Below are 12292 nucleotides of genomic sequence, written 5' to 3' on the forward strand. Positions count from 1 at the left end.
GCAGCGCTGCCCACTGGGGCATAGGTGTCAACCTTCCCTTTTTTTGCGGGAAATTCCCTTATTCCAGCACTGTTTCCCGCTGCTATCCTGGATTGTTAGATATCCCGTAGACTGACCCCGGAACAGGTGAGGCTGCTGATCCCTTATTTTCAAATCTGAAAGTTGACATCTATGCACTGGGGAGGCAGTGGGATTACGAAGGCGGGGGGCACTAAGAGGCAAGGGTGTGGCGGGGGGGTCCCTGGAGGTGTTAATGACTACCAGAAGTTCATCCGTTTTGTTGAATTAATTTAACAGAATAGTTTTAATTGCATTTTGAATTAAGGTGCAATTCATTGTCTCGGTTTTGAATTTTATTCCTTAGTGGGTCGCTTAGTGAGAACTGCTATTATGAATAATAGGGCGGAGGCGAGTTTATGAAACTGCCTGAAAAGCTTTGGGAACCACCAGGAATCTTTTGCCCAACATGGGGCTCGAACCCATGGCGCAGAGATGAATGGTCTCATGCTCTAGAGAGAGTGAGCTATCTCAAGTCCACTTGGGGTTTCCTGGCTTGGAAAGAGCTTTTAAGCTCTCTGCCTTGCTTGTTGGGCAAGGCCCACTTAGCACACAGGGTCTAGGAGTGCTGGGGAATCTCTCTCTTCCCATCACATGCTAGCCACAGGGGTGGCTCAAAGAGTTTGGGTATACATGAATTTTGTGTATATGCAGAACTCTTGGAATTGAATTCCCCACATCACATGTGATCATACTGTGTTTGGTTCACTTTGGAGAATTTGGCCAAGCAAATTATTATTATTAGATTATTTTTATTTTTATTTCTGTCTGAATGTGTTCTGGTGTTCCAGTTTTGAACTTCAATTGATCACATGGGCTGCGGTTACAGCTTAAACTCCTTTCTTAAAATGGCAAGTGGTTGCTGAAAATGAGCTTTTGCCTTGCATCACCGGGTCATAGGAGCAATTTCCATTATGCCTTTCGCCTGTACGACTCCGTTGCCTTAGGAGCTGGGAAGCTGAGCTCATGCTAAGAATATGTGTATGTCTCCCGCAGTCTCACTTCTTGTTTCTAATTAACAGGAGGTGGTGGTGAGGGTGACTCTCACTCTCTGGAATGAGGATGTGTAATACTGGCCCTTGTCCATGCACCTGCTTGGTGCCACACCTGTGTGATCACCTGAGACACAGTTGGTAGGCAACTGGGATAGGGGTAGCTAAAGCAGCATAATTGTCAATGCGGCCCATTTCTTTGTCACTGTATTTACTTAATTGGAACCAATTGTGTACACTTCAGTATAATTGACTTTTAACTCTAGTTATACAGAAAGCTGAAAAATCGTTTTTTTGTAAACATTCTTCTTAGCCAAGCTTTCCATTCCATGCCTTCCTCCTGGTCATTTCACTCTCCTGTCAACATGCTCCTATTTTTTCTGCTCCACCTCAAGGGTCTTAGTTACTTGAAGAAACCCCAAAGAGTTCCACAGGCTCTGAGTTGGGTCCTTTAGGATTTCTGTCCCCTCTGCTTTTGATCTCTGTTGTTTGCTTATGGGAATTTTTAGTTCTGGGCAGAAGCCACCTTTTGAAGTTTTCATTATGTACTGCACAGCCTGATGACAGTGATGCCTCAGGCTGAACAGGACACTGAGCATTTGTCCTTTTTGCCCAGCCCTTTTCTAATGGATTCACTTTCACAACTCTTCCCCATTTTACTAAAGGGGGGTTCTTTCAGGAATAGCTTTCAGTGTGGTGTACACTCAGAGGTTTACTGCTGGGTTGAGGGCAAAGAAATGCTTCTGATTCTCAGAGACTTCTCATAAGACTGTCAACACAGTTTTCTTCCTCTTGCAACTCAGGTGGATGCTTGTGTGGTGCCTGCATTTTTCAAACATAATGAGAGCCTTCTGAGAATAGTATGAACCTTCCACTGTGAAATAATAGTCTACTAGCCCAAGCCTTTGAGCCCTCTAGTTTTATTTATTATGGCTAACATTGGATTACTCATAGGGGCAGGCCTGCCCTGGTACCCTCCCCGCAAAAGGAGGTGAACTTGTTCTTTCCAATTAGGAATATTTCCCTATTAATTTCTTGGCTGGGCTCTCTTTCCAGGGCAAGTTATTGCAGGTTACACCAAATCTTGTGGCCCACTTTTCTTAGTTTTGCAAGCAGAGGAGAAGCACTTGTATGTGCCTGTTACTGTTTCAGTTGCAGCTGACAATCTGACAAATACCGTCTTTTTCGCTCTATAAGACACACTTTTTCCCTCCTAAAAAGTAAGGGGAAATGTGTGTGCGTCTTATGGAGCGAATGCAGGCTGCGCAGCTATCCCAGAAGCCAGAACAGCAAGAGGGATTGCTGCACAGCGCTCCCTCACGCTGTTCTGGGTTCTTGGGATAGCTGTGTGAAGCCTCCTCAGGGCAGTGGGAGCCTTCATCCCGCTGCCCTGAGGAGGCTTTGCACGGCTATCCCAAGAACCCAGAACAGCGAGAGGGAGGTTCTAGCTTCTGGCTTAGCCCCTCAGTCCCTTCCCCCGTCTCCTGGAAAAGCCCCCGAGCTGCGCTCCCTTTAAAGAGCCACGTGGAGTTCTTGGGGGCTTTTCCCCGAGGAGTGAGAAGGGCAGCCAGTCAGTGATGGGCTGCCCTTCTCCCTCCTCGGGGAAAAGCCTGCAAGCACCGCACACACGCTCCACGTGGCTTGTGAAATGGAGAGCTGAGCAAAGCCTGGGGTGCATACAGGCTCTGCTCAGCGCTTCCTTTAAAGAATATTTTCCTTGCATTCCCCCTCTAAAAACTAGGTGTGTTTTATGGTCAAGTGCATCTTATGGAGCGAAAAATCCAGTAGCTTACAGCACTCTCTGGAAGTAGTATGTGGCATAATTTGCAAGTACTTGATCCCCCATGTGATCACTTACATCTTGCTTATTTCATTCCATATTTTTCAAGTGGCCTTTTTGACATTTGAAGTGTGCACTGCATGGAATTAGGATAATTGAAGCGGTTGTAGGATGAGTTTGTAGCCCTCCAGAGACTGCCCCCCAGGCACTGTGCTCCATTAACAACACCTTTGCTTCAAAAACATGAACCCATTCCTCAAATGCCCTTGATACTCTTCCAGTCCCATGGCAATGGATCATGTCTTCTGGTTTCCATTCCCTAGCTCTGGTTGACGTGACCATCAGACACTCTCTCCCTGTTGATGAGGCACCACTGCAGGTCTAAGCAGGGTGAGATGCCTACAGGGTCTCTGATATGAGGTGAAGGTGCTGTGGCCTGCTTCTTGAGGGCCCCAGCCAGGAAATAACCATGCAAAATGGAGGAAATGGGGTGACAATATATATATAGGAAGGAGAAATAAAGGAAAACACTACATCAGTAAAATGAACAGGTGAGCAAAAATAAGTAAATAAGAATGAAAGAGTAGGATGGTGAATAAAATGGAGGAGAGATAAGATCAGGTTAGGGACTACAAGCTTGTGTGAGGCATGACTTTTAAGCATGTGGGTCATTACACTAAGGAGTACCTTGGACTGATGCAGGCAGGTAAAATTGTGCTGTTGCTGTCGATCGATTGAATATTGCTGGAATTTAGGCTTGCAGAAAATGGTGATGACTTTGGAGGTAATTGATTTTGAACTTGGTCATACAGTCAGGAACCAGTCTTTGTCATCTTAATCATCCCAGTCAGCATGAGAGTGGAATTCCTGGGCATTGTGGCTTATTTGTAAATATTCATTGATTCCACCCATTGAAGTAATCTCCTCTACCACCACCCCTTAAATAGATTTTTAAGATTGAAAACTAGGATCTGTGGAATGTTTTTGGTGACCAAAGTGTACTCTGGAGAACAGAGAAGTGTGTGTCTGTTTAAAACAACAGCATGTGGAACAAGTAAATGGGATTATCCAGTTGACACTGAGAGAATATGGCAGCGAAGAGTCAGGAATAGACTTTCACGTTGTCTAATACAAATAAAACCCCTCTTTCTTTCTAATAAAAAAAATGATTTGGGCTGCTTACAGCTTGGCAGAAGCAATTAACAGTAAGACTTAGGAGCCTTCACTTTAGGATTTGTGGTACCTCAGCAGGCTAGGGGGAGAAAGGTTGGAAAGGTGGAGTCAGATTACTTTGTCACAGCTGCATTCCTCTATTCAGGTACCCCATCTGGCCTGTGTGTGTGTTTCTTTGAAGGTGACTGCATAGAATCCCCACTGCAAAACAGTCTCCTTGCCAAGGTGAACAGCCTGCTCTGACTTGGATACCATAGTTGGTGCTCAGCCTGGGAATGTAACATTGGATGCAGTCATGGGCATGGTAACACGCATGCCTTTGTTCACCTCAACCAATTGCACCTTCTGCGCATTTAACACGCATTCAACCTACACAGTTTCAGCCACATGCGTGCTGGATGAAATTGCACAAAGTGGACAGCTTAAAAGCCGTTTTTGCACCAGGTCTGCTTGGGCTCACCCTGTGTGAAAAGAGGTTTTAAGCTCTTTGCACTACTTTCTGGGCAAGTCCTGCTCAGTGTGCTAGCTCTGGGAATACAGAGAGCTATCTCTCCCCTCCCAAACTAGGCATTGGGGCAGCTCCAGGGGTTTGGGTATATGCGATTTTCATGTATACATAGAACCCTATGAACTGACACCCTGTGTGAGATTCAGTCATACTGTAGTTTAAGTCGGGCTACCTTTGGAAACTTCAAGGAGTTTGCTGATTACAGCCAGTTTTGAGGAGCTTGTGACTCGCTACCTGCCACAGCTACACTGATTCCCAGTCTGTTTTCAGGCCAAAATCCGAAATGGGGGCTATGACCTTTTGAATCATTAATGACTAGGGACCAGGGTTCTTCAAGAACTCTCTTTCCCCTGATGAACTTGTCCTTAAGATTTTCTGGAAAGGCTGCCCTTTGCATCCCACCAGCATCTGAGCAGTGTGTCTGTTTGGGATGTGGGCTCTCTCTGTGGCCATTCCAAGCCTGTGGAACTGTCTTCCTAGTGCAGTGATGGCAAACCTTTTAGAGACCAAGTGCCCAAACTGCAACTCCAAACCCACTTATTTATCGCAAAGTGCCAACACGGCAATTTAACCTGTATATCTCATTTCCCCCCCTGTGTGTTTCATGTTTCTTCTTTATGACTGCTGTTGTAATAAATCATCCTTCATAAAAGTTATTGCATTACATTCTTCATTAAATTTTCTTTCCATTGATATATAATTTTATGGTATAACTCAGTGCTATTTTTCTAAAAAAATGTTTAGGGGTACTCCCATATTGACTCAAGAAAATCACCACTGGGGGAAAAATAAATACAGTTCAAATTGGGAAAAATAAATACAGTGGTACCTCAGTTTTTGAACAGCTTAGTTCTCAAACTACTTGGAACCTGAGCACTTTAAACCCGGAAATGCGTGTTCTGGTTTTGGAACGTTTTTCGGAAGCCGAATGTGCTCTGTTCTGAGTATAACTTCCATTTTGAGTGCCACACTTAATTTTCCTGGTGAGTGAAGGCAGGCTGGGCAGCAAGCAAGCAGGCACCTGCCGCCCACCAGCACTGTGTCCCTCCACTGCCACTGCCACAACAGCAACCACCCTCTCCTCCTGCTCTGGCGGCCCCAGCGCTGAGTGAGGGAAGGCTGGTTCAGCCCTGCTGGGGCAACTGCGCGCGTGCCCACAGAGAGGGCTATGAGTGCCCTCTCTGGCATGCGTGTCATAGGTTCGCCACCACTCTCCTAGTGGGTTCTGCCTGGCCCTCCTTTCTTGTGGTCCTCTGTTGCAAGAGGAGGACTTTTCTTTTACAGCAGATATTTGACCAGCTGCTCTGTTAAGGTTTTAGTCTTTGTATTGCAGTCTGAATCTGTCCCCCGCCCCCGTTTCCCTTGTATTTCCCTTCACTGCTTGTTATTTTAACTATGTTTGTGTTGTGAGTGGCTTTGGGCATTTTTTTAAAAAAAATAGACAGCTGAAGTAAGAATGGTTTTAGTAAGCTCCTTGTAAAACATGCCAGAAAGGTTCTGCTTTTCTGTTGTTCTAAGACTTGGATTTACCTTTGCTGGAATGTTTGTTGGCAGATGTGCTTAGGAAGCCTTTTCCCGGCAGTTGTGCTGGCTGCGGCTGATGGGAATTGCAGTCCAAAACATCTGGGGGGGGCAGCAGAGTGCCAAACACTGGTACATCCCTCTGAAATCTAGCAGGAGGAGATCTGTTTTAGGAAAATAAGAAGAACCTTTGGGTTCAAGGCAGTGTCCCATCTACAGCATCCTCCGCCAACTCATCTTGCTTTATAGCATATCTATAGTTCAGAGTTCCATCATTATTCAGAACAGTTTCTGTAAAGTCTTAAATGAGCCAGGCATTTGCATATTCTGGTGGTGCTGAGTGACTGTCTCCCTCAATATTTGAATAAGAAATAAAACAATGGCATATTGTCATTCAACCTATGTCCTTTAGTTACTGATTTTGTTCCTCACAATTTGCTAGAATGTAGAGAAGGGGTGTCCAACTCAAATGGGTTATGCAACCAAATTACACCCACCCACCCCACCCCATCCCCCCCCACACACACAGAGAGAGTTTTGTAATAAATCCTTGATCAATTTTGGCAGAAGAGTAGGGTGTTAGGAGGACTGGTGAATTGGTCTTCCTCCAAAGACCAAATGCATACAAACAACATGCTCCAAAATCCTTTCACGTTGCAGAAACAGCTGCTGTTATCACATGCTTGCATACACACACGGATGCACTCCTGCCAGCCAAAACAACCCCTGTTGCACAAGGCTCGGCTGCCTGTTCCCATAGCTTTCATTTTTGGTTGCAAGTGACAAATACATAAGAACAGAGGGAGAGCCTGTGGGATCAGACCAATGGCCCATCTAGCCCAGAGACCTCTTCTCACGGTGGTCAACTAAATGCCCCAATGAGAAGTCCACAATCAGGATCTGAGGATAAGAGCACTCTCTGCTGGCTTCTGTAATTATGTAAGAAGAGCCCTTGCTGAATCAGTGGCCCATCTAGTCCAGCATCCTCTTCTCACATGGCCACCCAGATGCCTTGCGGGATCCTCTCTAGCAGGACCTGAGTCATTGGTGGCACTCTGTTCTTTCTGCTGGACTGCTAATAATTTAAGTGCAATGGAGAGAGGCTAATGCAGTTATCATTGGGAGACCAGCCCCCTTGCCCTACAGATAACGTGCCTCTCTAGCATTGAAGTCAGCTCTTTTATTGTCTGGGGTGCTATGGGCCACTGGGGGGGGGTGTCCGGAAAGGCTCTTGTGCGTTACAGTGGACATTCGGGTTGCGAACGTGATCCGTGTGGGATGCACATTCGCAACCCGCAGTGTTCGCAACCCATGCCTGCGATTTGGCACTTCTGCGCATGCGCAAAGCGCAATTTAGCTCTTTTGTTCATGTGCGACCACCGAAACCTGGAAGTAACCCATTCCGGTACTTCAGGTTTCGGCGGTCCGTAACCCAAAAAAACGCAACCTGAAGCATCTGTATTTGTGTCAGCACTGACACTGGCAGCATTCATCTTACTTAGATTGTAATTTTAACGGATTCTGATCTGCTCAGTTTTATTTCCCTTAGGGTCGGAACTTAAGAAGAAAGTGTGCTTCTTTACCTAGAAATAGGTGCTCTTTACTGCACTTCCTTTTGCTTAAAATAATATATTTTTAATGCAGCATTTTAATCAAGCATGTCAGAACTGGATGCAGTGTTGTCAAATGGCCCAGATGAAAGTAGGAATGTTTCCTTAAAAAAAATCCCAACAATTCTTAACTTTATTTTTCAGTTTCTAAAAGTACACGTAACAAACATAAATATGTTATCCCTAACCCCCAATAAACATTCCATGCATATACCATGTAAGTAATGCAGCCAAACATGAAATTTTTAAATAGTTTAGAGTGGATCACATCAGTTAAATGTCTCCGTTGTCTAGAGCGATGATAATGCCAAGGTTGCAGGTTCGATCCCTGTAAGGGACAGCTACATATACCTGCATTGCAGGGGGTTGGACTAGATGATCCTCAGGGTCCCTTCCAACTCTACGATTCTACTCTCTGTCTTAACAGATTTGCCCAGAGGAAGCTGTGGGCAGCTGTGGGTGGGGGGCAGCACTGCCCTTTCCAGCACACTGAATATACATGGGCCAGTGGCCATACAGTTTCAAAATCACCGTTGGCCTTTGTGTTCCTGAGCACGCTAAGATGCTTCATTCATTTCTCTATAAGGGCTGTGTTGCATAGCCTATCTCACCATGCCTCCAGAGTTAAGTTAGTAGCTGTTTTCTAATACTGCCTTATTTAATCAGTTTCCACCATTTCTTGTTTTTCAGAATTTTCTAAAGTGTCAAGGAATTGCCAAGCTAACCCAAATTTCAAGGGACGCTGCTACTCTTGACTAAGGAAGAGGGACTATCGTCATCTCTCATACCAGAACTCCCACTTCATGCTGCAAGAGCCAAGGCTGGAGTCGCCAATTTAAGTTTGTTTTCTAAGGTACATCAAAGGCCTCCACAATCTTTTCCAAGCAAGAAGATAACTGTGGGCAGCTTTCATGTGGCTGTATAAATCTCTGTTGGAAAATGCTTGTATCTTTGCCAACCGCGGTAAGATAGGTTTGACCGCAGGCAGAAGGAGCAGGGGTGAGCCAGGAGCTCTTCACTGCCCTCCCTTACCGGGTTTCAGAGTGAGCTTTTAAAATGCAGTGTCTTGGCATTCTTTTTTACGTATCGCAAAAGTTTATTGCAGTGACACATTTTTAATATCACATTTTTCATAGCATTGTTAATTGGACCCCACAAACAAACAGGATTCAGCTTTAGGAATTGGTGCCGACCACAAGTTATTTGAATAATTAATATTTATAAATACTGGTGTGGGGGTATGTGTTTAACATATTGTTCTAGATTAATATGAAACACTACTTGATATGACAATAATATTTTATGTATTACTTGTGCTAAAGCCATAAACCAATTATAAGAAGGTAGCACCATTATCATTACAGTAGTGTGTAATACTAATTTATTTGCTAAATGGACTGTGCAATTTGTTTTCTAATATTCCCTCTAGCAACAGATCCAGGAGTTGGTTCTTAAAATATTTTCAGGAGCAGTCACAAATAGATGGATCCTCATCAAATTACACACATTCAGCCTATTCATTTTTTACAATATTGTTTTGAAATCTTTCCTAAAATATCCCAGCAGTGTTTTGGCTTTCTTGTGATGATGGTGGCACGGTCCTGTTTGATAAAATTTGTATGGAGGTCAATCCATGAGGTCTCTCAATTATCCCTCTATATATGAAAGATCCAAGGATACTTTGCTGGAGAAGCTGGAGAATGTGATAAACCTACACATGGTTTTAGACAGCTAAGTCGCAGTTGAACTCAGGGACAGAGGCATATCGAGGGTTGTTTGCACCCTTGGCAAGAGGCTGTATCGTTCTCCGCAACCCAAAAACCCCCACTTCTCCCATGTTTGATCTCACCACTTATTGAACATACAATTAAGCTGTAATTATCACTGGCCGTATTTTTTGCATCTCATTCCCATTCAGCTACCATCTTATAAATTTCTCCTTTGTATGCCTTGGGAGGGGAGGGGAGAGAAGATTAATATTTCAACCCATGCCTTCTGGAAATGTGATATTCAAGAGTAACGACAACAGGATTGAGGTTTTATGCCCTTTTCTAAATTTTTCCAGCATTATGATATCCTTTAAGAGATGTGGTGACCAGAATTATAAACAGTATTTCTAGAGCAGTTGCTCCATAGACTTGTATAAAGCTGTTATGATATTGCCAGTTCTGTTTTCAGTCCTTTTCAAAATGATCCCTAAACTTTAATCCCCCCTTTTTTTTACCGCTGCCACAACTGGATCAACATCTTAATTGATCCATCCACTATGACCATAAGATCTCGTTCTTGGTCAGTCACCACCAGCTCAGACCTTAATAACTTATGTAATGTTAGAATCAGCAGGCATCACTTTACACTTGTGATTTAAATTCTCATTCACCCAGTTTAGTTCAACAACAACAACAACAACAACCCTGTACAACTTAATGTCATCAGCAAACTTTGCTGGACTAGATGATCCCATAGCTGTCAACTCTTCCCTTTTTTTAAGGGAAATCCTATTAAGAATAAGGGAATTTCCCTTTAAAAAGGGGAAACGTTGACAGTTATGGATGATCCTCAGGGTCCCTTCCAACTCTATGATTCTGTGATCTCCAGAAAGGACTAGAAAGATGCTGTGTCTCATGCTGCAAACCTAGGTTCAAAAAGCAGACAACATGCATCCAGTAAATCTAACTCACTATCACAGATGGGTAGGACCGGAACGATGAATTAAACCAGAATGGTTTTCTTATCTATTTCAAGATATAAGAATATTTATCCTACTTTCACTCCCCGCTCCATACCAAACACACCATCAGATACACAAAATAAAACTTCAGAATGGGTAGGTATACAGAAAGGTTAAAGGTAAAGGTAAATGACTCCTGGGCAGTTAAGTCCAGTCAAAGGCGACTATTAGATCAGGAAGGGAAACCCAAAAGAAATCTTCCTTTTTCGCCATAATTTCCAGTCTTCTCTCCCCAGCCCCGCATTCCTAGAAAAAAAAGAGATACAGCAGAACCCAAATAAAGGGGGGGGCGTTATTCTGCAGGAAAGCCAGCAAAAATGTTATTATTAGAAGAAATGAAAGCCAAAGCAAGAGAAGAGAGGCACTGCTTTGCTGCTAAAGCCGTTTTGAGAAGCAAAACCAGAACCAATTAGAAACCCCTTAAATAATCAGCCAGCACAGCAAGAGGTCCACAAGTAAAACTTGCAAACCTCAATGGGTCTCACACTGAGAGACTATCTGAAATTCCCCAGAAGATACCATCAGTTGCTACCTGCAAAGTTAGTGATTTAAGGGGTGAAAATCAGCCAGATCTCACCTCCTGCTCCTGGCCCAAGAGAGAAGTAGTCCATTTTACAGCGTAAAAGCAGTTTGTTTGCTTGCTTATGCAAATCATACAACAATTGAAAGTTTTCCTCTTCAGCACAAAAGACTTCCTGGGGAGTGGGCTGAAAGGCTGTCTTTGGCTCTTCTACCCAACCAGAGGAGAGTCCCAAATCTCGCAGCAGGAAATCTCAACTTGGTTGCAAGGGGGTGCTCCTGAGTTGCAGAAAACAGCTAGAAACTGGGGACTTTTTAGTGGCCATGACCTCTGGATCTTTGAAGATTTAATCTTGGATACAAACTCTTAGAAATAATTGCATCCTCTGGAGAGTGTGGATGATTGGTATATTACTTTTAAAAAAATCTTTTTACTGTGTTAGGCATTATTCTCTCTCCTGCTTAGTTTTAAGCTGTTAAATCAGATTGGTTTATTTGTATTGTTTTATACAACCATATACCATTTTTTTGGTATTTATTGATTGATGACATTTCTAATTGTTTCTAGCATACGATCACAGAAATTGCATATAGGCAAGCCTTTGGAACTGCCCCACAAATAGCGAATGAGGGTTAGAGAGAGAGAGAGTTCTCCCAGAGCCTGTGTACAAATTGAGTCTTGCCCAGCAAGCAAGGCGGAGAGCTTAAAATCCGTTTACACTCTGGTTCCTCTTGGGTTACCCAGTGCAAAACAAAGTGTTAAGCTCTCCACCTTGTTTACATTTAATAATCATTTCTATGCTCCTTCTCTACTCCTGCTGCTGCCAGGAAACAAGTCAGAGCCTAGTTCAGTGGTTCCCAAAGGGTAGAGGTGGGATTATGTAAGGGGGTTCTAAGAGGCAAGGGGACAGCAGGAGGCGCTGAGGGTGTAAATGACGCTCAGACTTTGAAAAGCTGCTGTCACTGGATCAGGTTCATCAGTTTGGTTCAGGGGTCAGCAACCTTTTTCAGCCGTGGGCCGGTCCACCGTCCCTCAGACCTTGTGGGCCGGATTATATTTTGAAAAAATGAATGAATGAATGAATTCCTATGCCCCACAAATAACCCAGAGGTGCATTTTAAATAAAAGGACACATTCTACTCATGTAAAAACACGCTGATTCCCAGGCCGGATTGAGAACACGATTGGGTCGCATCTGGCCCCCAGGCCTTAGGTTGCCTACCCGTGGTCTGGTTGGATCAATTAAGCGGAACAGTTTTTGTTGGATTTTGAATAAATGTGCAAGTAACTGATACTGTTCCAAATTTTATTATCTTATTATATTCCTTAGTGGATCATGAAAAACGCTATTCTAAATAACATTCTTTATAAGGTAAGGTTGGTGGGGAATGGGCACCAGC

At 43.8% G+C, this 12292-nt stretch overlaps 1 protein-coding gene across 4 annotated transcripts in view; it reads left to right on the forward strand.

The window, feature by feature from the left end:
* AMOT (angiomotin) overlaps positions 1–12292 on the forward strand; it is a 71953-nt gene that overhangs the window by 21369 nt on the left and 38292 nt on the right. For all 4 annotated transcript variants that reach the window (XM_081178702.1, XM_081178701.1, XM_081178700.1 and 1 more), the window contains one exon: positions 8332–8494. The gene's annotated coding sequence lies outside the window, so the exon portion shown is untranslated. The remainder of the gene's footprint in view (positions 1–8331; positions 8495–12292) is intronic.

The sequence above is a fragment of the Podarcis bocagei genome (genome assembly GCF_964188305.1).
Source record: "Podarcis bocagei genome assembly, chromosome: Z".
Lineage (NCBI taxonomy): Eukaryota > Metazoa > Chordata > Lepidosauria > Squamata > Lacertidae > Podarcis > Podarcis bocagei.